The following is a 27,340-nucleotide window of genomic DNA, read 5'->3' as shown; positions in this document are numbered from 1 at the left end:
AGATTCTTTTTTTTTTAGTTTTTAAAAAAAATATTTTTTTTCAGTTTTTACAAAAATAAATACTTTAAAAAAACTGAAAAGACTTAAAAATATATATTTTGTAAATTTCTTTTTTTTCAGTTTTTACAGAATATATATTTTTCAGTTTTTAAAGCATTTTTTTAAATTTTTTTTTTTCAGTTTTTACAAAAAAATTAATTTTAAAAAACTGAAAAGACTTAAAAATATGTATTTTGCAAATTCCTTTTTTTCAGTTTTTACAAAAATAAATTTCAGGTTTTACAAAATATATGCTTTAAAAAAACTGAATTTTAAAACGGGTCGGGCGGTGGATTTTTTAAAACGGATCGGGTAAAAAAAAAAAGAAATGGGTCGTTTTCATCTAGTGCTAACAGGTGGCACTCCATCCAAAATAAGGGTATATTTGTTCTAAAGTATGACGGGAAGGGTATATATAGCCCAATAGTATAACGAGGGGTATTCTTAGACCATTTTCGAAAATACAGGGGTATATTTGGTCCTTTGCCGATAAAAATATTATGCTTAAAGAACTATAGTATCGTGTTATATGCAGAGGCAGAGCCAGATTTGAAATTTATGAGTTCGAGACGCTAACTCTTTAAGTTTATGATTCTAAATTAATAATCTATACATATTTTTTAAGTCAAATAAAAGATTTAAAGCAAAGCTATTAGATTCAACCGAACTCGTAGTCGATACTCTAGCTCCGTCCCTAGTTATATGCCATTTTTTAAAATTTGGTCAGATTGACAGTCAAAGAGACTTTTATTGAATGTAGGGGTGGCAAATGGACGTGTTGGGTCGGATATAGGTGGATCAAAAACGCATACGGGTAAAATTTCAGACCCCATCCATGTTTAATCAGGATAAAAAAAATAGGTTAAACGGTAGATAGCTTCTTGAATTTGATCATTTTTGCGAGAATTCCTAGTCTCCCAAACTTGATGAACCCCAAATTTGAGTCTTTGCAAACCTAAAAGTTAAATCCAATGATTATATATTTTTTAAGTGAATAATATAAATCCTATCAATATTTGACCAATTTTTAAAAAGTTTATTATTCAATCTATTTTTTAATAAATAATATGGATGAATAACTTTTTTTTTAATCTATTTTGCCACCACTAATTAAACGTGGCATATATACACTGAAACAACACTCACATAACACGGGGGAGATATGTTGGTTTAAACCTTTATAAATAAATAAACACATAGGATCATTTTTTTCTGTTAAATTATAATAACTAATTATAAAAGTTCACATTCTCCGAAACAATGTTTGAAGCTTGTCAAATTTTAACATGCTTATATTGAGAAATGAGAATTAGATTTTTCTTCATTTAAACTATAACACATGTTGCGTTACAAGATTTAAACTATATTGTATGCATATTTACAAGATTTGTTTTTGTTCTACCTATCATTTGATTAGAAACATGCTACCACTAGCTAATCCAAAACCAACAGTTTTTATGCTTACTTTTTGAAAACCAAAAAAATTCCTCCTATATATAACCGTATCACTCTACCAAATCATTTCTCACTTCTATCAAAATGGCCAAAGGCCGATTTAGACGAAATCAAAACCGAAAACCAAAACCATCCAAGTGTTTCTTATGCGAAGGGACTAATTTCACGAATCCAGATGGATTACTTTCCCATATGTAGGATAAACATAGAGAAAACACGCACGAGTGTGCATCTTGCTCAAACCTTTTCAGGACTTATATAACCTAGAATATTTGTTGATTAGTAAATATGATTAGTTTTGATTATCTATTTCAGTTGTGTCAAAGGTGTTCAGTATTTAGTACATATTTAAAAAGATATTATTGAACTTATATACACAGTATAATTTTCTGATAAAGAGTATTTATCTAACCATCCTTCCATCGCCGTAGCTTCACCATGGTGAAAGGAAAATTCTAGCGTCAATTGAATAGCAAGCCCCATTCTAGCTAGGTCATTTTGTGCTGGCTTTTGTAACGACCCGACTTGTCGTTTTAAGAATTAACGTCCCGTTCAGTGGCTTAAGATCTCGAATAACTTCACAATATGTATTATGACCCGCGAGTGTAGTCGAGTTTGATTTACTGAATATTCGAAATTTAGTTAAAAGAGCAATTCTTATTTAGAAGTTTAAATAGAAAGAGATGACCGGAGAGATTACTTTTGAGCAAACGACCTCGAAATAGAATTTCGAGGATGGCAATAGTTTCGTATGATGATTTCAGACTTAGGCGTATGTTCGGATTTGGATTTGGAAGTCCGTAGGACAATTCGACATATTTTGGCGAAAGTTGAAAAATATAAAATTTTGGAAAAGTCCGGCCGAAGGGTGAAATTTTGATAACGAGGTCGGATTTCGATTCCGAAAATGGGAATAGCTCCATTAAGTAATTTATGACTTGTGTGCAAAATTTGACATCATTCCGGATTGATTTGATACGTTTCGGCGCAAAACATAGAAGTTGAGAAATTTGTAAAGTTAAAAAAATTGAGAGTTTGGCCATGGTCAATATCGGGTCAAGACGACCTCTTTTCAGTATTTTGAGTGCGCGAGCAGGTCCATAGCGTGTCTTATGATTGAAATTCATATATGGTTTGTGTCCGGGAGATTCCGGATGAGTTTCGGGATGAGTTTTGAGCGAGTCCGGGCATTTCGGCACTCTAATATTGTTCTGACACTTTCGGGGACGCGGACCGCGCATTTTTGGGCGCTGAGGCGAAGGAGGGACGCGGTCAGCTGCAAAATTTCGCGGCCGCGCTCAAAATTTCGCGGACCGCGCAATTCTGTCCGAGGTCGCGCTCTAGGAAGTTCTGCAGATCCGCTGGTCCGACTTCGGAAGCCGATATCTTTTGATACACAAGGAATTTTGAGATGATTCAAACATAAAAGTTATAGCCCTTTGTGTCTAGTTTCCAGAAAGGTAAAGAAATCATCATTTAGATATATGTAGAGAACGTTATGGCCAAACTACTAAAGCCTAGCAGTGCAGCTCCAAGAATTTCGCAGACCGCACCAAATTTTCGCGACCGCGGGACCTGGGGCGCGGCTGCGCTTGGAATTTCGCCGACCGCGAAATTTAGCTCAGAGGATGTACTATATATCCGGGGTTTAGGGTATTATTTCATATTTTGGACCTAGGGAGCTCAGTTTGTGGCTATTTTTTGTGGGTTTTTCAAGAAATTCAATGGGGTAAGTAATTCTAACTCGGATTTGGTTAATATACATGAATATATCACTGATTTCATTATTTAATTAGTACTTTGAGATGAAAATTTGGAAAAAAATTGTAGGAACTTCATAAACCACAATTTAAGATTTGAAGGTTCATTTGACATCGGAATTTGATAATTTTAGTATGGTTGAACTCGTATCGGAATGAGTGATCAGATTTCGTAAAAATTATGTCGGGTTCCGAGAGGGGGGTCCCGCATTAAATTTTGTTGATTTTTTTGGAATAAAATTATAAGTCGACGTATTATTATCCGAAATTATTTTCGATGAATTTTAATTAAGTTATGCAATTAATTTGGATAGATTTGAGCGGTCCGGAGGTCAATTCAAGCAAGAAGGCGATTTTGAAATATCGGCATAACTTCAAAAAGATAAGTGTCTTGCTTAACCTCGAGTGGGGGAATTACCCTTTAGGTATTGAGTCTTATGTGCCATTTGTAAAATATGAAAAGCCGTGTACACGAGGTGACGAGTACATACTCGGGCTTATATGTGTAAATTTTATTGAGTTAAAGTCTTGAGCATATTTTGTGGTAAATTTGATAATTATTGGAATTTAATTTCATTATGAATTTTCCCTCTGCAAATAATTAATTAAATGAGCTTAAGAAGAGTTGTTTATATAATTATTGAAAATTTGAATTTAATGAAGACTTTGCTTTATGTTGAGTAATTTTTATATCTATTGCTTGTTTTTGGGTGTTGTGCACATTATAGTTGAGCCATGGCCTCCTTATTGTGGAAAATAATGTATTGTTGATTTCTTTGGCAAGTTGTAATATTTGGGCACTTGATGTACAATTTGAGATATGTTGTAAGATTTGAGCACTTGATGTGCAATTTGTGATATGTTGTAAGATTTGAGCACTTGATGTGCAATCTGTGATATGTTGTAAGATTTGAGCACTTGATGTGCAAACTGTGATATGTTGTAAGATTTGAGCACTTGATGTGCAATTTGTGAAATGCTGTAATATTTGGGCACTTGAGGTGCAAGTTGTATTATGCTGTGATATTTGGGCACTTGAGGTGCGATTTGTGAAATATTATGATATTGATACGCATGCGGTAAGATAAGGGTGACTTGAAATGCGTGGCTAGTAGGAAAACTACTAGAAGTCATGCGGTGATATAAGGTCAGGGTGTTTAAACGCATGCGGTGAGATAAGGGTGGCTTGAAACGCGTGGCTAGTAGGGGAACTACTAGAAGTCATGCGGTGTGATAAGGATGACTAAAAACGCGGGATGCTATTCCGGAAAAAATAATTTCTTTAAAATTAAATGTGAAGGCTCCCGCGGTGATATAAGAAAATGAGATATTGTGAATTTAATTATGATTTGACTACGAGGCGGTACCTCGGGAGTGCCCTTTTGTTGATATTTCTCTATGGTTGCACTTGCCTTTGGTTATTTTATTTTTTCGAAATTTATAAATTCTTGTATTTTTCGTGATGTATTATTTCACTTAATATTAAGTGTTTTGTATTTCTTGATGTATTGTGTTGACCTCGACTTTTCGTATGAGACTTTGAGGATTTGTATTTTTAGGTTGTACTTATTTTTTTATGATTGAGTTGTTTTAAATAAAAGAAAAATTCTAGTATGTTTTAATTTAATAAATTTTATATCCAAATCAGTAGTTTATCTGATGTTTCATTTTAATTAAAATGTTATTTTCTCCACCCAAATGATTCTAAAATAAATTCATTCATTTATTGATTTCTCACTTGATTTAAAGATTCTAACCTTAATTTATTTAAAAATAAATTGATCATGTGGATCTTATATACATTGAGGATATTGGCACGTGAGTTGTCCAGTTGTGATATGAAATGAGGGCACAAGGTGCTGGGAAAATATGATGATTTAATTATGGGCACGAAGTGCCGTGGAGATATGAAAAATGGGCTAAGACCCGTATTTATGAAAAGATATGAAAAATGGGCTGAGACCCGTGTTTATGAAAAATATGAAAATGGGCTGAGACCCGTATTTTTATGATTATGAAATGAGGTGTCACATGGTGACTTTTTAATTGAAGCATTATATTCAAAATATTTATTTGGAAGGATTTTTATTTAGAAAGTATTATATGAAACAATTGTATTTGAAAGATATTTATTTGAGAAAAATTATATTTGAAAGAGAGTTAATTGGTAGAATTATATGTGAAGGACATTTATTTGAATTTGATTTAATTTGATGTACTTGTATTTTGTATTCGTCTGAGCAATAATTATGATGTTCTTGTTGCATTGCTGTTACATCTGGTTGATTTTGTTGTTATCATTGTTAGTTATTTTTCAGTATTATCTTGTATATTATATTGCACAAGCTATTAGACTAGTGAGTGTCTTGATTTTACCTCGTCTCTACTCCACTGAGGTTAGTCTTGATACTTACTGGGTACCGACCGTGGTGTACTCATACTACGCTTTTGCACATTTTTGTTCAGAGCCAGGTATTGGAGATATCAGACTTGAGCAGAGTTAAAGCGGGACCGTAAGGATTCAAGGTAGAGCTGCTTGGTCGTCGCAGTCCCTTGGAGTCTTTTCATTTCATTGTACTGTTAATTTTTAATCAAACAGTATTGTATATTCGGTCCTCGTGATCATTCCATGTATTCAGTTAGAGTTCGTGACTTAGTACTACCAGTCTTGGGAGGTTGTATATTCATATTTATTCCGTTGTTAGTTTTGGTTACAAAAAAAAAAATGGCTTCAAAATATAATAGAAACCGGCTTACCTAGTCTTAGAGACTAGGTGCCATCATGATGCCTGTGATAGGATTTTGGGTCGTGACAGTTTTATTGTTCTAAAGTTTTCATTATTGATAGACAAATAAATAATCTCATGCTAAACAAAGCAGTTATATGGCTTAATAATCACCACTCATTTAAGTCAAAGAACTTTTTCTAAGAAACAAATTCCAATATAACCTAGAATATTTGTTGAAATCTTAGAGCTTCTAGAGAAATCTTAATTTCCTAACGAATTTCATTAATATTTTTTTTAAACCCCTTGTAACTCAAACTTATTGGTGAAATTGAAGATATGCGAGATCGTTAAATAATGAAAACCTATAGAATAGCCATAAATAGACATTATTTACAATAATTAACCATTAAGTCACGCTACCATAAATAGCAAGAAAAGGTTATCAAAAAACCTAGGCAAAAGTGACTTTTTCAATTGGTACGATTGAAGTTTATTGAAAACACATAGATGATGCAATATACAAATTTGAGGAAGATTAGAGAGGATTTGGACTCGTTTGGAGCTAAATTTCTTTATCAATGACATACAATATTCAAAAAGCCCAGGAGAACAGGGATTTAATTTTCATGAGATACAGTTGGAATTCGTTGAAAGCATAGATGAGGCAATATACAATTTTTGAGGAAGATTTTAAAGTGATTTGGACTGGTTTGGAGTCAAAATTTGTAGTTGAAATAGAGTTTATAATTTTTCTCTACGACGCATGTATCTATCATGCATCTCACATTTATCTCGCACAAAGGTATACCTAGATATACAATACAAATGATACACGCAAAATACACAAGCAATACACATCTCATCTTCTTCCATGTTCATCTTCCACTACTAGAAAATGTCAAATTTTCGACCACCAAATTCGTCGAAAATTTGTTATTTTCGACGGATTTTCGACGAATTTAGAGTGGTCGGAAAAATGATAGTCGTAAAATATTTTCTACTGAATCGGTCGAAAACTTCCGACCATTTTGGTCGCAATAGGGAATTGTAGCGTTCATCGGATAAAATTGAAGTTTGCGACTGTTTTGGTCGGTAATTTTGCGACTGATTTCGTCTCACAATTAATAATAAAAATTAATTTAATAATTAATGTTCCGACTGATTTGGCCGGTACTTTAAATAATTATTTATTATTTTGTTTAAATATTTTGACTGAATCCGTCGGAGCTTAAAAAAATAATAATATAATTAATTAAATATTCCGACCACTTTAGTCGCAAAACTGAAAATTTCCATGTTCAGTTTCTGACCAAAGTGATCAGAAATCAGTCGCAAATTTAGGTAAAATACATCAGAATTTCTGTTGTATTTTAAGCCACAACCCCTGCCAAATCAAACAACTAATAAACAACCACTAATATCACAAATTCTCAATCAATAGAACCAAAAACATCAAGTATCATACTATTTTAAACACAACAAAAATATTTTACAAGTGTAAATCCTATTAAACCACATCAAAATGTAAAGCTTTCTACCAAAATGACATGCAACCAAGTCTAAAATGAACAAAGTTTTGTTACAACCAATCAAGTCTAAATATTCTATTACACATTCCAAATTACTACCGATCCTCATCGGTTTAGTCTCCTCATTGTTAGATTCTTCTATTGTACGTTAGTTTCCATGATTTTTCATGAATGTACGCATCATACTTATTATTTCTTGAGCAATGTTCCAGTGTTACGATAATTCATTGATTTGCATCTGCATAGTCTCAATTTCGTCGGGTGAAGTAGAAGCACTACTAAATAATGCGGCTGGACGACGGATGTACTCCAAGTTCGTAGACTCTACCTTTATTTATTTTCATGAGAAATTTAAAAAATAATAGTTAAAAGAGCAAGGAAATAAACATACAACTTGTGCAAAATAATATTAAAACGAATATTACTAAATAATTGTAACGACTCGACCGGTTGTTTTGAGTGTTACAACCCCATTCCTCCATTTACTGCTCAATTTATGCTTTACATTGGTTATGTGACTTGCCGGTGGTATTTGGTTCTGGTCCGGTAAGGTTTTGAAATAATTTGGAATAATTAGTTTCAAGGTTTGAAATTTAAGTTGAAAATGTTGAGCGGATGTTGACTTATGTATAACGACCCCGGAGAATTTTTGCTAAGAAAATTAAGGTTTTGTGGCTCAGACTTTTTGTGTTGAAAAAGGTACTGAGGAGTAAAAGAAAATTTTCGGTAGAAGAGGACATTTCTGCGGCCCACTATGCGGTCGCAGAATCACTCTGCGGACCGCATAATGGCTGCAGAGTGAGGCAGATGTGAGGCAAGATTTGAGAAAATATGTGGTGCATTATGCGACCACAGACCTATTTTGCGATGCATTATGCGACCACAGAATAGGTATGCAGGCTGCATAATCACCGCAGACCTATCCAGACGACCCTCGTTTTAGAGCTTTAATTATGCGGTCAGTTTGCAGACCACATATGTGTTATGCGACCGCAAATCTGCATCGGGTCTTCAATTCTTTCTAATTTTGACCCAACCCAACTTCGATTTATAGCCCTTGAAGCTCATTTTGGAGCAAAAATCTGACATTTGTAGAGAGAAGAGAGAGTGTTCTAGAGAGAGGAAGAAGCTCAAGTTCTTTGTTCATCAACATCTTGTTCAAGCTTTGAAATCCAACAAGGAAATATCACAAGGTCTTCACCCAAGAGGTAAGGTTCTAACCCCTAATCTTCAATTTCGAGTTTGGATAAATATGGGTGATTAAGAGTATGATTCTTGGGTGTAAGAGTATTAATTATACGTATCAATAAGGTTTATGGAAAGATTGTTGAGTTCAAATGGGTAAAGATTAGGTTGAAAATGGTAAAACTTTTCAAAGACTTTAATTGAAGATTTGAGGGTCGAGTTGATGTCGGAATTTGGTGAAATTTATATGGTTGGACTCGTGGTTGGATAAGCATTCATATTTTGTAACTTTTGTCAGGTTCTGAGATGTGGGCCCCACATGCGATTTTTGAGTTAATTTCAGATTTTTATTGGAAAATTAGTATTTTCTTATGGAATTAATTACAATAACTAGTATTGACTGAATCGAATTAATTGTGGCTAGATACGATGCTTTTGGAGACCAATTCTCGTGGCAAGGGCATAGCGGAATAAAGAATTTCACGGTTTGAGGTAAGTAACAGTTCTAAATTAGGTCCTGAGGGTATGAAACCCCGGATTATGTGTTATGTGATTGGTTTTAAGGTGACGCACATGCTAGGTGACGGGCGTGTAGGCGTGAACCGTAGGAATTGAGACTTGGTCAAATTCCATGGAACTGTATAGTTGAATAATATGTTGATACCACTACATTCTCTATGTGTTAGAGAAAATTGAGCTGAGACTCGTATTAAACATCATGCTTAGACATATGCTGTTATTATTAGTACCCACTGGGTCATTTCTGTGGTTGAATTATATGTTCAAATTGTAATTTCACACCCAGTCATATTCATTCATTTCATATCATATCTCAGTCTCTGTTGCTATTTATTGATGCATCATATTATCATTTTGGGCTAATTTTCATGACATCTTGAGCCCGAGAGACTGGAGAGGTTGATGACTGAGTGAGGCTGAGGGCTTATTTGTAAGGATATATATGGGATCGGGTTTCACGCCGCAACATATTTCATTGTTATATGCCATGATTGGCTTGTTATAGCGCTTGGGCTGAAGGAGCCCCTCCAGAGTCTGTACACACCCCCAGTGAGCGCAGGTACCTACTGAGTGCGAGTGCCGAGTGATGAGTTACTGTGAGGAATGAGCGACTGTGAGGAAAGAGTGACTGTGAGGAAATAATGACTGTGAGGTTGGAGTGAATGGGAGGACTGAGTGACTGTTACTCTGAGATGATGCATTGATTTCATTATTTGTTGCATTTCAGCTGTCATATATCACTATTTTGGAAATTTTGGAAAAACATTATTTTCTGTTTCAGTCAAACTTGATATGAAATTTCTGTAAAATCTTAAATGTTGAACTTGAGAGCATGCCTACCCTTTTATGTTGGAAAGTACTATATTTGGACTTAGCTGAGAAGCTCGTCACTACTTTCATATCCTTATTTGTTATTGTTACTTACTGAGTTGGTTGTACTCATACTATACCCTGCATTTCGTGTGCAGATCCAGGTGATCCCGGACATAGTGAGTGTTGATTCTTTCACACAGTTGATTTTTCGGAGATTCAGAGGTAATTGCCATGTTTCGCAGACCTTGTCTCTTCTTTCCTCTCTCATTGTTTACTGTATTTGGTCTTAGACTATTATAGAACGTGTTTTCCAGACTTGTAATGTATAGATGCTCATGTACTCAGTGACACCGGATTTTGGGAGTAAATTTATATTCAGTATTGGTGGGAGTTTTCCCCTTAATTAATTATTATGTTTTCAATATTTAAAAGAAATTATGGGTTATTGATGTTGTTGGCTTGCCTAGTATCGAGATAGGCGCCATCACGATATGTGAGATTTTGGGTCGTGACAAAAATTCTATATCTTTATTTACTCCACCGACTGCCTGTGTATATACAAAGTCATATCTTCGGGCGTCGGTTGAGAATCAGGCTGAGTTTGTTGCCATTCCTCCATTCTTCTTTGATACCCTTCCTGAAATATAGATGATAGACATTATATAAACGAATTAATATTAACCAAGAATAAAGGTAGTATTGAATTTAGAATCTTACATGTCTCCGATGCACGCGCTTCAACCAATCCTTCTCTTGTACCATCCTTATTCTTCTTCTTATGCGTCTCCTCAAAGACAGTAGCATGAGACACATTTCCCCTATGTGACTTTTCCTGTCAAATTAAAAATATGAGTTTATTATTTGAATCTTATATAAGTAAATCCAAGAAAATGTTTATAAATAAATTAAAAATCTTAATCGATGGGCCGCAAAACTAATTGAACCCCCGGTGTGTAACGAGTCTGTAACGACCCGACTGGTCATTTTGAGCTCTAGCGCGGCGTTCTGCGGTTTGAGGCCTCGAGTAGTTTCACTTCAAGTATTATGACTTATACATGCGGTCGGAATTGAATTTCGGGAAGTTCGGAGTTGATTTGGAAAAAAAATTCTAAATTAGAAAGCTTTGAGTTGGAAAAGTTGATTAAGATTTGACTTATGAGTAAATGATCTCGGAATTACGATTTGAAGGTTCAAATAGATTTGTATGATGATTCCGGACTTGGGCGTACGTTCGGATTGAGTATCGGGTCGCCCGAGAGTATTTTGGTGCTTATTGTGAAAAGTTGGCATTTTGAAAGTTTTAGAATTTTCTAAGTTTGGTTTGAGGTAGACTTTGGTATTATTGATGTACGCTTGTGACTTGTGCATAAATTTTGGCGTCATTCCGGAATGTTTAAGTATGAATCGGATGCGTTCGTCGAAGTTTGAATGTTTGGAAGTTTAAAGAAAGGTTTTGATCGCTGATTCATAGTTTTGATGTTGTTTGGTATGATTTGAGGCCTCAAGCAGGTTCGTGCTATTTTTTGGGACTGGATTGTGTAATTGGACGGGATCCCGGGGGCCTCGTGTGTGTTTCAGATGTGTTTGGGTTGTGTCGCGCTCTTATTTGATATTTCAGTGTCGTTTTCTTGGGTATAAAGGATACTATATTTATCAAACGACCTTTAATTGTATTGAATCATTATATCCGTATCATAATTATGGAGTCATAACAACAAGAATCGTCGAATTCTGATGTCGTATGGGAGAGTTATCCCTATTTCCGTGTCAGACAAAATTGCTGGTTTCTGGTGCGAAACTTTGTTCTTCGCGAACGCGAGAGAGGTTTAGCAAACGCTAAGAAGGATTTATGAGTTGACCAATTAACGCGAAAGATTGCTCTTCGCGAACACGAAGGATATGAAGAAAAATCATCTGGACAGTGTTTTAAACCGAGAATTTTAGTATTTTGGGCATATCTTGAGTTCTAGAGCTCCGTTTGAGGTGATTTTTGCGGCGGTGTTCTCGTATCAATAAGGGGTAAATATATGAACTTTATTTTTATGTTTATCCATGATTATTTTCGTTGGTTATTATTTTTATTCGGGTTTGGATTGTAAAAATTGGGATTTTGAGCCCCAAAGTTAAGAAATGGTAAATCCTTAATCGAGGGTCGATTCATGGATGAAATTGGATGATTTTCTGGATATAGACCATATGAGTTATGAGAAATATTTATTTTTAATAATTTTCGGAATCTGGGCACGTGAGCCTGAGGGTTGACTTTGTTGACTTTTCGAGCGAAGTTGGAAAATATTATGAATTGATTAATTATGAGTATTAGATTATATTTTTATTGGTTTTCACATTGTTTGACTAGTTTCGGATCCATGGGCTTTGGTTTGAGGTGTTAAAGAGGCGCGGGAGCCGGTAATGGAACTTCAGAGCGAGGTAAGTCTCCCGTCTAACCTTGTGAGGGGGAAACTATCCCCTTGGTGATGTAATTGTTATGTATTACTAGTTGTGGGTGCTACGTGCGTACGAGGTGACGAGGGTCCATCCGTACTTAAAGCATGTTTATGTCCTGGTAGACTTAGGACTTTATCATATAATATTTGAATTGTTTGGACTTATTTTGCTAGCTTAATTTATTGAAATTATAACTGAAATTGATTTAGAAACATATAAATATATTAGGTAGATCTTTATCACCTTGAGTTGTTGCCAAGATATTTGATAAACGTAAAGGGGTATATTTATTATTATGCACCTGTATCTGTGTTGTAAGCATGTGACTCGTAATTTGATAAGTCTCTTCCTTTCTTGTTGAACGGGCCGAACGCCTCAGCAGTTTAATAGATGCATCTATGGTTCGTGCCGCTCGACCCTCGGCAGTGTACACATTATTCTGGATTGGGCTGAACGATCTCGGCATAATCGTGCATTATATCGCTGGCAGTCCGAATGTTCACGAGATTATCCTTCCACTGATGTCTGGCCTTTTATATGGTATTCCTTATCCGTTTGATACTGACACTTGATATATCTGAGTAGTTGAGGTAGAATACAAGATTGAGAAAATCATACCCTTTAAAGAAATTTTTGGAAGATTATGTAACTTACATATTTACCCCATTATTGTTGTGTGCTTCATATGTGCTTATGATTTATTGACCTCTAGTAAGTGTCAATGTCGACCCCTCGTCATAACTTCTCCGGGGTTAGACTAGATACTTACTGGGTACACGTTGATTTACATAATCATGCTATACTTCTGCACTGAATGTGCAGGATCTGACAGGTTCAATTGGTGGTCATCTTGGCGCGTAGGCGCATCTATTGGGGAGTCTTTATGGTGAGCTGTATTCCAGGCTACGCATCGCAGCCTACAGAGTCTCCATCGTACCATTTACTATATCCTGTCTTATTTACATTCCAGATATATGTTGTATTCTTATTGTACTCCTTAGTAAATGCTCATGCACTTGTGACACCGAGTTTTGGGATATTTTAGAAGTTGTTTGTGATTTTGCTTAGCATTTACACACTTTTATTATCTATTCTGTTGAAATTTTAAGTTTCTATGATTTTAATGCGTTGATTTCTTTATCTAATAAAACTCACGATTTAGAGAATAATAAAGTTCATAATTAAGTTGGTAGTTCACCGTTGGCTTGCCTAACGACAACGTTGGACGCCATCATCGCCTATAGTAAGTTTTGGGTCGTGACAGCTTGGTATCAGAGCTCTAGGTTCACTTGGGTCTCACGAGTCATGAGCAAGTCTAGTAGAGTCTGGTGGATCAGTACAGAGACGTCTGTACTTATCTTCGAGAGGCTACAAGGCTGTAAGGAGCACTTCCCTTTTTGATTCCTCGTCGTGCGATTTGATTCTTTTGAGGCTTATGTCTTCATTTCCTTCTTACTCAATCTTATGCGATGTGGAGCACTTATAATCAATTGGGCATCGAGGAGTTGTGGGGGTACTGTAGACGTGGTGCAGGATGTTTCTCCCAGTGTGTTAGGGCAGACTATTATCGTCGCCTTGCGGAAGGGTGTTCTGTCATTTCAGCTCAATATCTATATTTCCTTTGGTTTCGAGGCTATGCATAAATTATTATGATGTTCATGTGTTATTATCTCACAATGTTGGTGTAATAGTAGGGTGCTTGATTATGTGTCGAGGTAGTAAATAAATCAAAAGGAGGATCTCTCAGTGCATGGTTTAGAGGTTCGTCATTTAATTCCCACGGAGGAAAGGCAATCGGACTATGGATGTCAGGCTTTGGTTGATGGAGTAATGAGACTTGATATTCTGAGCATGGTGGAATTCTCATTTGTGTTGTGGTGTCGTCGTCCTTGTTTGAACGCATTAAGGTTCGCCGGTGTTATGGTCTTATTTGAGTTGACTTCAGGGCAGGGTATTGTGAAATGGTGTCTGAGAAGCGGTTGTCAGAGATGGCAGTGTGTAGCGGTTCATAATCAAATTGGTGTTTCTAATGCTGATGGCTCGAGAAAGATGATCTTCGATTAAGATTAGAGTTGGTAGCAATTTATCAGTTCAGGTGCTATAGAGATGAATTTTGATTTGAGGCAGCATTTGGGTAGAGAAGGATGAGGAAGGACATGGTGGGAGGTATCTCGCAGTGGTTGAATTACTAACAGGTCAAGTATGAAAAGCAGAGGTCGAGAAGTTGCTTAAAGGAGATGGTTTAACCGAAGTGGGAGTGACATGGTAGCATATGGATTCTGTGGTAGGATAGACACATGCCTTGAGAAAAGTTTAGAGCGATTTGGGAATTGTGGTGGACAATGACCAAGTCCATAAATGCCATTTGGGACGGTGGCTACTGCACTGAGGAAGTATTAATATGACAGAAAGGAGTTTGCTTGGAATAAAGAGGGGTGTAAAAGCTTGATTATCGTTATGGGATACGACGTAACTTCAAGTTTGGAATGTATTGTCGGACTTTGAGTTGATGTCAATGGGGAAGGAATAGACTTTTACAGCTGGTGGACGAGCATGGGCTCAAGAGGGGTTTGCTGATTTCGTGGTAGTTGTAACCAGGGCAATGTCGTTGGACGATGTCGAAATAGAATCCCATAAATGGGTTATCTCCTATGAGTGGGTTAGCGGTTGCGTGATTTTGATGAAGTTTCTACGAAAAGTTCTACTTACTACCCGACAAAAGGTCAAGTATGCGATTGTGGCTGATAATTCAGAATATTCATGAAAAGTTTAACAAGAGACTGCAAGAAATTTGGCGGGTTGATGGTGCGAGATCATGGTAACTAAGAAGTAGGAATCTTTGTGGGTTCTACATTATGTGATGGTACCTTAAAGCTAAGTGGGGGAGCCCACCGTCTACGATTGGATCAGTGTATTAGTGGATCAATTATGACTAAGGAAAGAAATCATCAGGGGTAATTCGAGCAAATGACTTGATAAATGTGTGCTATATTTTGCCTTATCGGTTCATGTGCAGGTTTTGGGAAGACTCGAAGTTTATGCTTTTTGTGGACTGATGTACAAGGAAAAGAATTCAGCCTGTTGCTTCTTTGAGGGGGTGTTCATGTGCTAGCATATCATTGGAGTTTGGTTATATTCAGGACCAGGTCAGAGCGGGTGACTCTCAACAACGGTCCTAGTGGGTTCAAGGATTAAAGTGCAGTTCCTAAGGATTTCGGGTCTGTTATGTGGTTAAGGATCGAGTTTTTGCAGTGGGTTATGAAAGGGACTTAGAGTGTTCTATATTATCATCGGGTCGGCGTTGCATTATTGGAGAAATGGGAGGAAACAACTTCAGATTGGTAGAGGAGTTTTCAGAAAGGGTGTACCAATTGGAGGTGATATTGTGCGCATAAAGAGGGTATGAGATAGTTTATGGGTATTGAGACGATGTGGTCTCGTGAATTGGGTCACTCGGGATGAGTGTTGTTAGGTTACATTATGTTTTGCATGGAGTTATTATTATTTCTAAGGCAAGTTAAGAGTAAATTGAAAGAAGTTGGATCGGTTAGTAATGGTTGAATCATCATGATTGTGGCAATGATCAGTTCCTTCGGCATGTGAAGTTATACACGTGGTTTGTGGTTGTACGTGCGGGCTTCACAACCACCATAACTTGATTGATTTGGGAGGTATTTGATTCAAATGGCCTTGTTGTGTAAATGGATTCCGGAAGAGTTATGGCGGTGTAGATCACGACTTGAGGTTTGTATTTTCTACAGTTTGGGAATTCAGTTGTGTGTTGCATTGTTTCTTCTGAAATGAGCTAAGTGAAAGGTTTCTAGCCAATGAAGTGTTTATTCTACTAGTAGTTTAGGGGTTATGATGAATTCTTATTCTCTCGCGTAGCGGCATGATAGGTGCAGTGAGCGACATGTGAATTGGAAGTTGAGGATCAAGGTTGCAGTTCGGTGTTGACAAGAATGTCACGAGCTCAAATGAGGAGGAAAGAATTCAGATGTTTAGAGTAAGCTAGTATTTTCTTCAGTGTCACCTGAGAACGAAGTCCTGTGTAAGAGGCTTTGTGTACTGATTTGTGAATTCTTGATTTGCTTTACAACATTAGTACTGTTGGTAGTATGGAGATGCAGACCTTACTACCTGGTACGGAAGGTCGTCAGAGTGTATCCCACGGGGAAATCTGTATAAGTGGGACATGTTAGTCACTTGATTGTTAAAGATTGAAACCAAGCATGGAGATTACGGTACTATTGTTAATGTGAGAGTTTATGCCTGGAAGGCACTCTGTTCCTTTTGTTGTGGACTGTGGGAGTTTGTTCCGGATTGTGACGTCTGCTTGTGTGTGTCATGAATGGGGCCATCGTGGATCCTTGAAAGGTTGTTGGCCCAGTATGGGATGATCAGAATCGGCTTGGGGTCTGTTGATGGGTCTAATGTGAATGTGTGCTCTACATCAGGTCGGATGTGTTCATTCAGCATAGCGTTGCTTATGGGGGAGTCTTCGAGTGTTGGATGTTATTCCCGTCGTCAACTATTCCATGTAATACTTTATTTTGCCATGTGGGTTGTGAGATGACTTGATTATTCGCATATGTGTTGTGGTCCCATGTAGATTGTGGTGTTATATGAACATGATGGCTCTCGAGATGCTGGTCATTTGTCACACCTTAGTTGTGCTTGGGTTTTGTAGCGTATGGCGCTATCCGTCTCCCCGGAGTCATATTTATGCACTTGGCGTGCTTGTGGCCGATATTTGGGTATTTTGTAGGTATAAGCAATATGGCTTGATGGGTATTTCCTTTTTTATTGTTATGTGTGGATCGGGTTGCACGCCTCCATGAGTATGTTGTTTGGATTGGGTTGCACGCCGCAATGGTATCATGTGTGGATCGGGTTGCACATCGCAATAGTGAGATGTTGGGTACGGTTCCCTATACTTATTTCTGTGTACTTTGTTTCTCATTCTCTGAGAAAGGTTCATAGCCTCTTTTTGGCTATTTTATTCGTTATGCGGGTTGTGTAGTTCTTTTTCCAGAGTTCGTTCTTCCTTATGTGACACATTCGAGTTGTAGCTAATTAGCGCTTTGATTTCGCTGTATGAGATTTTAGACGGTGTTTGAGGCAGCTTATTGCACGAGAAGCTTATATTGGGTGAGATGATGTCATTGGACATAAGATCAGTGCGATAAGAGTTATGTAGGGTATATGAAAGAGAAAATATCGTTATTCAGTTCAGAATGAGGTAATGGTTCTTGTCAGGGGGAGAGACTCCATGATTTATTGATTCGGCAGGTGGTTATGAGTTTCTACACATCTATTTCATCGTGGCAGTATTTGCGAGAATTGCAACATGGCTTATATGTGTTATGGGGTATATTACGGGCATCAAATTCGTGAAATTTCAGCTATTGTGGTCGGAGGATGTTATTATGGGCAACCGACTTATGTGGTGCATGATGTGATTTCAGCATAGGTGTATGATCATATTTTGGTACAGAGTGTAGTGATTGATGCAGTGTTTGTATGTTAATATAAGGTCTCGTGGAGAATTCCGGATGTTGGAATTTGGTTCTAAGGCTTGTTAGCTAAGGTTATAAGGAGGATCTTCAGTCTGGCTCGAGCTAATGTGCTCATATGGGTTGCGGTGGCACGGGTAGGTGCATGAGCTGTTAAAAAGTGATTTTGGACAACTCCAGAACAGTTCTTGGCACGTTCGAGAATGAACATATGTTTAAGTGGGGGAAAATGTAATGACCTAGCGTCGTTCGGCGGTTTGAGGTCTCGAGTAGCTTCACTTCAGGTATTATGACTTGTAGGTGTGGTAGGAATTGAATTTCGGGAAGTTCAGAGTAGATTTGGAAAGAAAATTCTAAATTCGGAAGCTTTAAGTTGGAAGTGTTGACTAAGGTTTGAATCATGAGTAAATGATCTCGGAATCGGGATTTGAAGGTTCCAATAGGTTCGTATGATGATTCCAGACTTGTGCGTATGCTCAGATTGAGTATCGGGTCTCCCGGAAGCATTTCAGCGCTTATTGTGGAAAGTTGATATTTTGAACATTTTAGAATTTTCTAAGTTTGGTTTGAGGTGAAATTTGGTATTATCGATATCTATTTGGGGTTCTGAGACTTGAATAGGTTCGTATCATGATTTTTGGCTTGTACGTAAAGTTTGGCATTGTTCCGGAATGTTTAAGTATGAATCGGACGCGTTCATCGAAGTTTGAATGTTTGGAAGTTTAAAGAAAGGTTTTGATCGTCGATTCGTAGTTTTGACATTGTTTGGTGTACTTTGAGGCCTCGAGCAGGTTCGTGTTATGTTTTGATACTGTTTTGGGTAATTGGACGGGATCCCGAGGGCCTCGGGTGTGTTTCGGATGTGTTTGGGTTGTGTCACGCTCTTATTTGATGTTTTGACATTGTTTTCTTGGGTATAAAGGATAATATATTGAGAAAAAGGACATTTGGTTTATGAGTTTATTGAACCATTATATCCATATCGTAATTACGGAGCAATATCACCAAGAATCGTCGAATTTTGATGTCGTATAAGAGAGTTATGCCAATTTCTGTGTCGGACAAAATTACTGGTTTCTGGTGCGAAGCCTTGCTCTTTGCGAACGCGAGAGAGGTTCCGCAAGCGCGAAGAAGGATTTATGGATTGACCAGTTAATGCGAAAGATTGCTCTTCGCGAACGCGAAGGTCTCCCGTGAAGGCGTTGAAGAAACATTATCTGGATAGTGTTTTAAACCGAGAATTTTAGTATTTTGGGCATATCTTGAGTTCTAGAGCTCCGTTTGAGGTGATTTTCACGGAGTTGTTCTCATCTAAACAAGGGGTAAATATATGACCTTTATTTAGATGTTTTTACAAGATTATTTCCATTGGTTATTATTTTTATCCGTGTTTGGATTGTAGAATTTGGGATTTGAGCCCCAAAGTTGAGAAATGGTAAATCCTTGATCCGAGGGATGAGTCATGGACAACATTGGATTCTTTTCTGGATATAGACCATATGAGTTATGGGTAATATTTATTTTTAATAATTTTTGGAATCCGGGCACGTGAGCCTGAGGGTTGACTTTGTTGACTTTTCGAGCAAAGTTGAAAATTGTTATGAATTGATTAATTATGAGTATTAGAGTGTATTTTTATTGGTTTGCACATTGTTTGACTAGTTTCGGATCGATGGGCTTTGATTTGAGGTGTTGGAGAGGCGCGGGAGTCGGTAATAAAACTTCAGAGCGAGGTAAGTCTCTTGTCTAACCTTGTGAGGGGCAAACTACCCCTAGGTGATGTAATTGTTATGTGCTACTAGTTGTGGGTGCTACATGCGCACGAGGTGACGAGAGTCCGTACATAGCTACAATATATTTATGTCTGGGTAGACTTAGGACTTTATCATGTAATATTTGAATTGTTTGGACTCATTTTTCTAGATTAATTAATTGAAATTATAACTGAAATTTATTTAGAAACATATAAATATATTAGGCTGAGCTTTATCACCTTGAGTTGTTGCAAAGATACTTGATAAACGTAAAGGGGTATATTTATTATTATGCACATGTATATGTGTTGTAACCATGTGACTCATAATTCGATAAGTCTCTTCCTTTCTTGTGGAGAGGGTCGAACACCTCGGCAGTATAATAGATGCATCTATGGTTTGTACCGCTCGACCCTCGGCAATGTACACATTATTCTAAATCGGACCGAATGACCTTGGCATAATCGTGTGTTATATCGTTGGCAGTCCGAATGTTCACGATATTATCCTTCCACTAATACCAGGTCTTTTATATGGTATTCCTTATCCGTTTGATATTGGCACTTGATATATCTGAGCTGATGAAATAGAATACAAAACTGAGAAAATCATTCCCTTTAAAAGAAATTTTTGGAAGATTATGTAACTTACAGATTTACCACATTATTGTTGTGTGCTTCATATATGCTTATGATTTATTATATTGCTTTATTAGACCTCTAGTAGGTGTCGATGTCGACCCCTCATCACTACTTCTCCGGGGTTAGGCTAGATACTAACTGGGTACGCGTTGATTTACGTAGTCATGCTACACTTCTGCACTAAATGTGCAGGATCTGACAGGTTTAATTGGTCGTCATCTTGGCGCGTAGGCGCAACTGTTGAGGAGACTTTATGGTGAGCTGCATTCCAGGCTACGTATCGCAGCCCACAGAGTCTTCATCGTACCATTTACTCTATCTTGTCTTATTTACATTCCAGACAGATGTTGTATTATTATTTTACTCCTTAGTAAATACTCATGCACTTGTGACACCGGGTTTTGGGGTGTTCTAGAAGTTGTTTGTGATTTTGCTTAGCATTTACACTCTTTTATTATCTATTCTGTTAAAATTTTTAAGTTTTCATGATTTTAATACGCTGATTTCTTTATCTAATAAAATTCATGATTTCGAGAATAATAAAGTTCATAATTAAGTTGGTAGTTCACCATTGGCTTGCCTAACGATGACGTTGGGCGCCATCACGGCCTATAGTGAGTTTTGGGTCGTGATAGAGCCACCTTTACTGGAGGCTCTGTTTGCCTTCGCTTTTTCACTCTTCTGCTTCCATTCATCGGTGTTCCACTTCTCCAATAGTTGAACCCAGACATCTTGACGCAACCATTATGGCCTGCTCCCACCTCTCCGAGCAACAAAATGAGTATCTTTAATCCTTTTTGAGTTATCTTCTCGAAATTAGCATTCACCTGAATTTCATGTTGAGACTGCCATACACACTTAGTCTGCAATTAAAACAAAAGTTAGAATAGCTCAATAATGGTTATATAAATTATATTTATTCGTACCTTAAATTGAAGCCACATATTCAATCTAATTTGGTATGGTATCTCTCTCCAGGAATTTCACGGCTCATGAAATAATGTCTTCATAGATTCCACAACCATATGTGCGGCCTGAAAGGATGGCAAAAACCTGCATTATATGTAAAATAAATATTCGTTAAATATATGTGGATTTTTATTCTAATAATTAAAAATTAAAGAATTGCTTACCCGTCCCCATGGGGTACGATGATCAATCAATGCAAATAATCGTACTCTACAATCTCACCAGCATATTATCTCCATAAAGGAGCAACTGAAGTAGTACTAGTAGATAGGGATGAAATCGTCTATGATCCTCTAATATCCGGTCTAGAAATACTAGGAGTAGATGATGATGGAGATGATAATGGAGTGGACCAAGATGGAGGCACAAAAGACGAACCATCATGCTGACTGTAATGCCCGCCCTGGGATGGAATCAATGGTGAGCCACTATGTTGACTAGCAGAGACACGATGACTCAAAGGTGGCAAATTAGGCATGGGCATAAAATTAATAGTAGTGGAGGCTAAACCATCCTGGTCGGCATAGAATAATATTGTACTGTGCTAGCCGGGAGGGGGGGACTCTGAAAAACTCAGATTGTTATGAATTCGTCGACTGAGAAGGGCGAGAAAAACTAGGAAGAGGACTCATACTAGGCATATGTGAAGGAATGTGATCACTCGTAGATGACAAAGTACTTGTTTTCTTCTTATATTGTTTCAGTTATTTACCCTTAGAAGCCATCTGTGCAATTTAAGTAAAATAAATATAATAATAAAAAAATTAACATGTAATAATATAAAATAATTTTTCTACATATTATAACGATTAACAAAAGATATATATATATATATATATATATATATATATATATATATATATATATATATATATATAAAACAATAGCATAAGGAATAACATAAGAAATTAAACAACTCATAAAACACACAAACAACTCAATCCTCATCGCTTTCTTCATATTGATCATATTCATTTTTATCTTCGCTTTTTTTTTATATTTTCATCATATAATTCTTCATCCTCGCTTGCTTGATATTTATCACTTGAATCTCCATCCTCGTTTGTCATGGATGTTCCTTCCTCATACTCTCTTTGATTTGATCTAAGGACTGAAGGCTCGAATTCTTCATAAAGGCCTTCACTATCCTGCAATTCACCTGTTAGTTCATCACCCACCATTGTTTCAACACTTGAAATGTCATTCTAGTGCACTACATCTAATGCATCCTCGACCTCAACTCTACCCACATGCTTAGTTTTTATCACTACCCCTCGTGCAACCTTCTTCTTGCACAAAGGATAAGGTGCGTAATACACTTGTTTCACATTTTGTGCTATGATAAATGGGTCATAGAGCCTATACCTCCCTGTGTCCTTTATTTTAACTATTTTATACAGAGGATGTACCATTGTACCTCTAGTAGGTGTTGGACCATACCATTCACACTGAAAGAGTACTAACGTTTTCTTCGGCCAACCAACATATACTCGAGTTCTAATATCTCTTGAAGCAAACCATAATAATCAACATCACCATCAATTTTCACACACACGCCACTATTATTGGTTTTTTGCCCTTGGACCCCATTCTTCTGTATGAAACTTGTATCACATTGACGGAGTACTTAGACATCATTTTGGCCTTAGGGCTAGGTTCCCAAGCAATGTCACATAAATATGGATCATTTACGCCATTATTTGGATTATGCACCTAGAGCGAACCCAATAACATTTAATTCGAATTTAAAATGTACGTACAATTGATAATAATTTGCATCGAAAGAAACTTCGCTAATACTAATAAAGTGTTTAATCATTCTGCAAACCTAGGATAAACATGCTCATGCCCATATGTACCCACAAATTAATTGTCCAACAGATTTGAAACTTTAATTAGTTAAAATGATTGATAATTGATATTGAATGTAAGTCGCAATATAAATGTACACTTACGTATAATAAGGTTGGACCTCGATACAATTTAGTAAGAACATATATTGTAGCTGACTTTATCTCTATCTCAGTCAACAATCTTGTTGGACTACATTTTAGACCGCATTTTCCAGGTTGATTAAATATAAAAAAAGGTGGTGCCAATGGATCGGTATTGCCACCACCATCATGCCGATAAGGTCTATTTCTTAAGAACGGCATATCATGTTCAAAATAATATGAACAAAAATAAGAAGTTTCTCTATCTAGATATACCTCACATATCGATCCCTCAATCCGTAATATATTTTTCACGATCCGCTTACATTGTCAATCATCATTCATAGCACGATTTTAAGATAAAATATTTTTTAACTAAAACACGTAAGGATAATTGACTAAAGATAATTACCTCTCGAAGGGATACATCCATCTACATTAAACTAGCCTTCCTAGTTGTGCCTCTTGCGCAAGGTGAATTGAAAGATGTTCCATGACATCAAAAAACCCAAGGGACAAAATTTTCACCAACTTGTTTAAAGTTAAGCGAATGTTACTGTCCATGTAAGCTAGGTTCTCCCCCCTCAATGTTCTAAAGTACAACTCATTGAAAAATAAGTATATCTCTGTGGTGGGCTTCCATATTCTATCAGGCAAAGCATTGAATGCAATAGGCATCAAAGATTCCATGAAAATGTGACAATCTTAGCTTTTCAAAGATGTCAACTTCCCTTCTCCCATATTAACACACCTAGATAAGATTGATGCATATCCATCAGGCATCCTCAAATTATTAACCCAATTATAAATCTCTCTTCTCTCATCCAAAGTGAATATGTAACTGGCCTTAGGCTTCTGAATCTTGATGTTCAAGTATGTCAAGTACAACTCACTTCGCCTACAATATTCTTTCAAATTCATCATGTCCTTCAAGTTATCTTTTGTCTTGTTGCTTACATCCATTATAGTATTAAACAAGTTATCAAAAAAATTCTCGATATGCATGACATCAAGATTATGTCGAAGAAGATTGTGCTTCCAATAAGGTAAATCCCAGAATATACTCTATTTTATCTAGTGGTGTGTTATACCATACCCCGGTATCTTATTATACAATGGATACTCTGTTACCTTAGGTAGATTCCTAACTCTGTTCCAAATCTCTTCAGGCGACAAGACATGCGGTGGCTCCTCATAATCAGATTTATTCTTCATAAATGCACTAGTATTTCTCTTAAACTCATGATCCATTGGCAAGAAGTGGTGATGATAATCAAACCATGTGCTCTTGCCTCCATGTTTTAAAGTGAATGCCTTTATGTCTTTCATACAAGATGGGCAAGCTAACTTTCCGGCAGTTGACCAACCAGACTCATTCCATAAGCAGAAAAATCATTTATTGGGCAAGCTAACTTTCCGGCAGTTGACCAACCAGACTCATTCCATAAGCAGAAAAATCATTTATAGTCCACATCAAAGTAGCACGGAATTTGAAGTTTTGCTTAGTTGAACATCATATATTTCCACACCTTGATTCCACAATAACTTCAACTCATCAATCAAGGGCTGCATGTATACACCAATCAATTATTTTGGATTGCGTAGACCTGGAACAATACAAGTTAGAAATAAATATTCATTTGTCATACACAATTCAGGTGGCAGATTATACAACGTAACAAACACTGGCCAACATGAATATGGTGCAGCAGACACTGCAAATAAAGTAAATTCATCAGCACATAATCCCAACGTAATATTTTTCGGTTCAGTGGCAAGTCTAGGAACACCCTATCAAAATGCTTTCATGCTTCTCCATCTGATGGATGGCATAACACACCATCTGACCTTCTATGTTTATAGCGTCATCTCATATGAGGAGCGGAACTCATTGATGCATACAACCTCTTTAACCTTGGTATAAGGGGTAAGTAGTGCATCATCTTCACTGGAACCTTCTTCTATTTAGCATTTGTGACTTCTTTGTAACGAGGCTGGTTATAAAATTTACAATTTTCTAAAGCTTCATCATCCTTATAGAATAACATGTAACCTTTCTCACAACAATCAATCCTCTCCGCTGATAGACCCAACTTGGAAATTAATTTCTTTGTCGTATAAAAATCTTTGGGCATGTCAATCTTTCTCGGATTAAGTTCATTCATAAGGCCAATGATAGAATCCATGGCCGCTTAAAAATAGAATTATCCAATTTAATACTTAGTAATCTAATTACAACAGACAACTTGGAATGCGTTGCGCCTTCATAAAGCAGACAACGCGCTTCCTCTAACTGCTTGAAGAAGCTCTTAGCTTCATCATTTGGTTCGAATTGAGCCCCATGGAACATCTCAAAAGCATCCCTCAACATTTCTTTAAATCAAGAATTTTCAACATTAATATTCTATACTATGTGACTACCTTCTTTACCACCAAAATCATTCTTAAAATCAACACCATCTACACTAGCATGACTTTCCCCATGAACAGTCCACACATAATAACGTTTCATAAACCCCTTCTTATATAAATGAACAGTAACAATATCGGGACCTAATAACTTAATACACATGCATTTCACACAAGGACATCTAATCGTACCTTCAATAAAAAAATCATCAAGAGTCTTTGTTTTAGCAATAAAGCCAGCAACCCCTTTTATAAATTTATCCTGCAACACCGTACGATTCAGATGATTCCTATTATGCATCCATTTACAATGCCCAAATTCCATCTACACAAAACAATGAAATTCATTTAAAGGATCCTATTTTTAAAGATTATATATCATTACGCTATAAGTTAATTTTTAAGAATCCAATTTTAAAGAATTTAATTTCAAAGGCTTCTATTTGTAAAGTTATAAAAGTAGAAATATTAGCTTAGTGTTACCTAACCTATTCTCAGAAATCTCTTTTACTAAAGTGATTGAGATTCATTAGATCGTTCTTCATCAAATTTTACCAACTATGTTTTTTGTTATTACTATCATTTATGAATATTTTTACCAAGATAAGAGAGGTAAAAAGAAAACTAAAAGTCTATAAGGTTGCTCCCAATCTTGATTCCAACTAAAACCGATGAGTTTACAATTTTTAACCCAACTAACTAACTTTTAGGTGTGCTATTAGAACTACAAAATGTACGAGAAATACAAAATATAGGTGTACTATGAAAAATACACAATTTTTAACCCAACTAATCAATTTTATGATTTCAAAACAAAAAACAAATCATTAAATATACTATGAGAAATACAAAATTGAAACTCATGATATTTTCTATCATAAATTTCTAAATACTTGAATAATTTTAATAATTTTAATAATAAATTTTAATAACCTTGCAATCGTAGAAGAGCACCACTAGAACACTGCCGCTGAGTGTAGAGGGAGAGAATGTCGTCGGAGTCCACCGTTGTCGCTGCTGCCCACCTACTTAAAAAATTGAGAAAGGAAAATGAGAAGAAGAGGAGAGGATGATGGATAGAGAGAAGGAGAGAAAGAATTACCTTACCTCCGTCTTCAATGGCACCAGCTTTGGAGGGTTCTGCAGTGGGGGAGGAGATGGGAGGAAAGAAAAAAAGAAAGAGAGAAAGAGGCGAAATAAGTATTTTTCGATGTTATCCGCCAATGTTTTCGACGGACACAGTCGCAATGTCAATCTTAAAATTATAAAAAATATATATATTTTTCAGTAATTTTGCTACCGTTTCAGTCGGAAACTCCGTCTGCATTTTTTCGGTCGCGAAATTGCGGTCAGAAAACTGTCATTTTCTAGTAGTGTTCTTCTAAGACCCCGTTAAAATCTCCTAATGATTTAAGATTGTAAAGTGCGTCAACGGTATTTGAAAATAATGTATTCGAGTATTAAAGGAGACTCATGGGATAAAACCCCATTATTTTGAAATTAAAATATATGTTTAAGGTGAGTTGGAACATACTAAGAAATTTTATGAATGACAAGAATTTGTGTGGAACAAATTGGATACATTAAGTGGAAAGGATGTCTCAATTAGCACAAGACCCTACTTCTAACAAATGCCACTC

The 27,340-nt window shown here is 36.5% G+C and overlaps 1 long non-coding RNA gene across 5 annotated transcripts; it reads right to left on the bottom strand.

The window, feature by feature from the left end:
- Positions 1-20,877: 20,877 nt before the first annotated feature.
- LOC104102215 (uncharacterized) lies at positions 20,878-26,936 on the bottom strand. Of its 5 annotated transcripts, none has more exons than XR_011409193.1 (4): positions 26,803-26,936; positions 26,634-26,725; positions 21,315-21,441; positions 20,878-21,251 (listed from the first exon to the last, which is right to left on the bottom strand). It is a non-coding gene; the product is annotated as an uncharacterized lncRNA (long non-coding RNA). The 5 variants fall into 5 exon arrangements; XR_011409192.1 differs by having other exon boundaries at positions 26,808-26,936; XR_011409191.1 differs by lacking the exons at positions 20,878-21,251; positions 21,315-21,441 and adding exons at positions 24,311-24,898; positions 25,893-26,025 and having other exon boundaries at positions 26,808-26,936.
- Between the last annotated feature and the right edge of the window lie 404 nt (positions 26,937-27,340).

The sequence above is a fragment of the Nicotiana tomentosiformis genome, chromosome 6 (genome assembly GCF_000390325.3).
Source record: "Nicotiana tomentosiformis chromosome 6, ASM39032v3, whole genome shotgun sequence".
Taxonomy (NCBI): domain Eukaryota; kingdom Viridiplantae; phylum Streptophyta; class Magnoliopsida; order Solanales; family Solanaceae; genus Nicotiana; species Nicotiana tomentosiformis.
The sequence above is the reverse complement of the archived record's forward strand: the minus strand, read 5'-3'. Positions and strand labels throughout refer to the sequence as shown.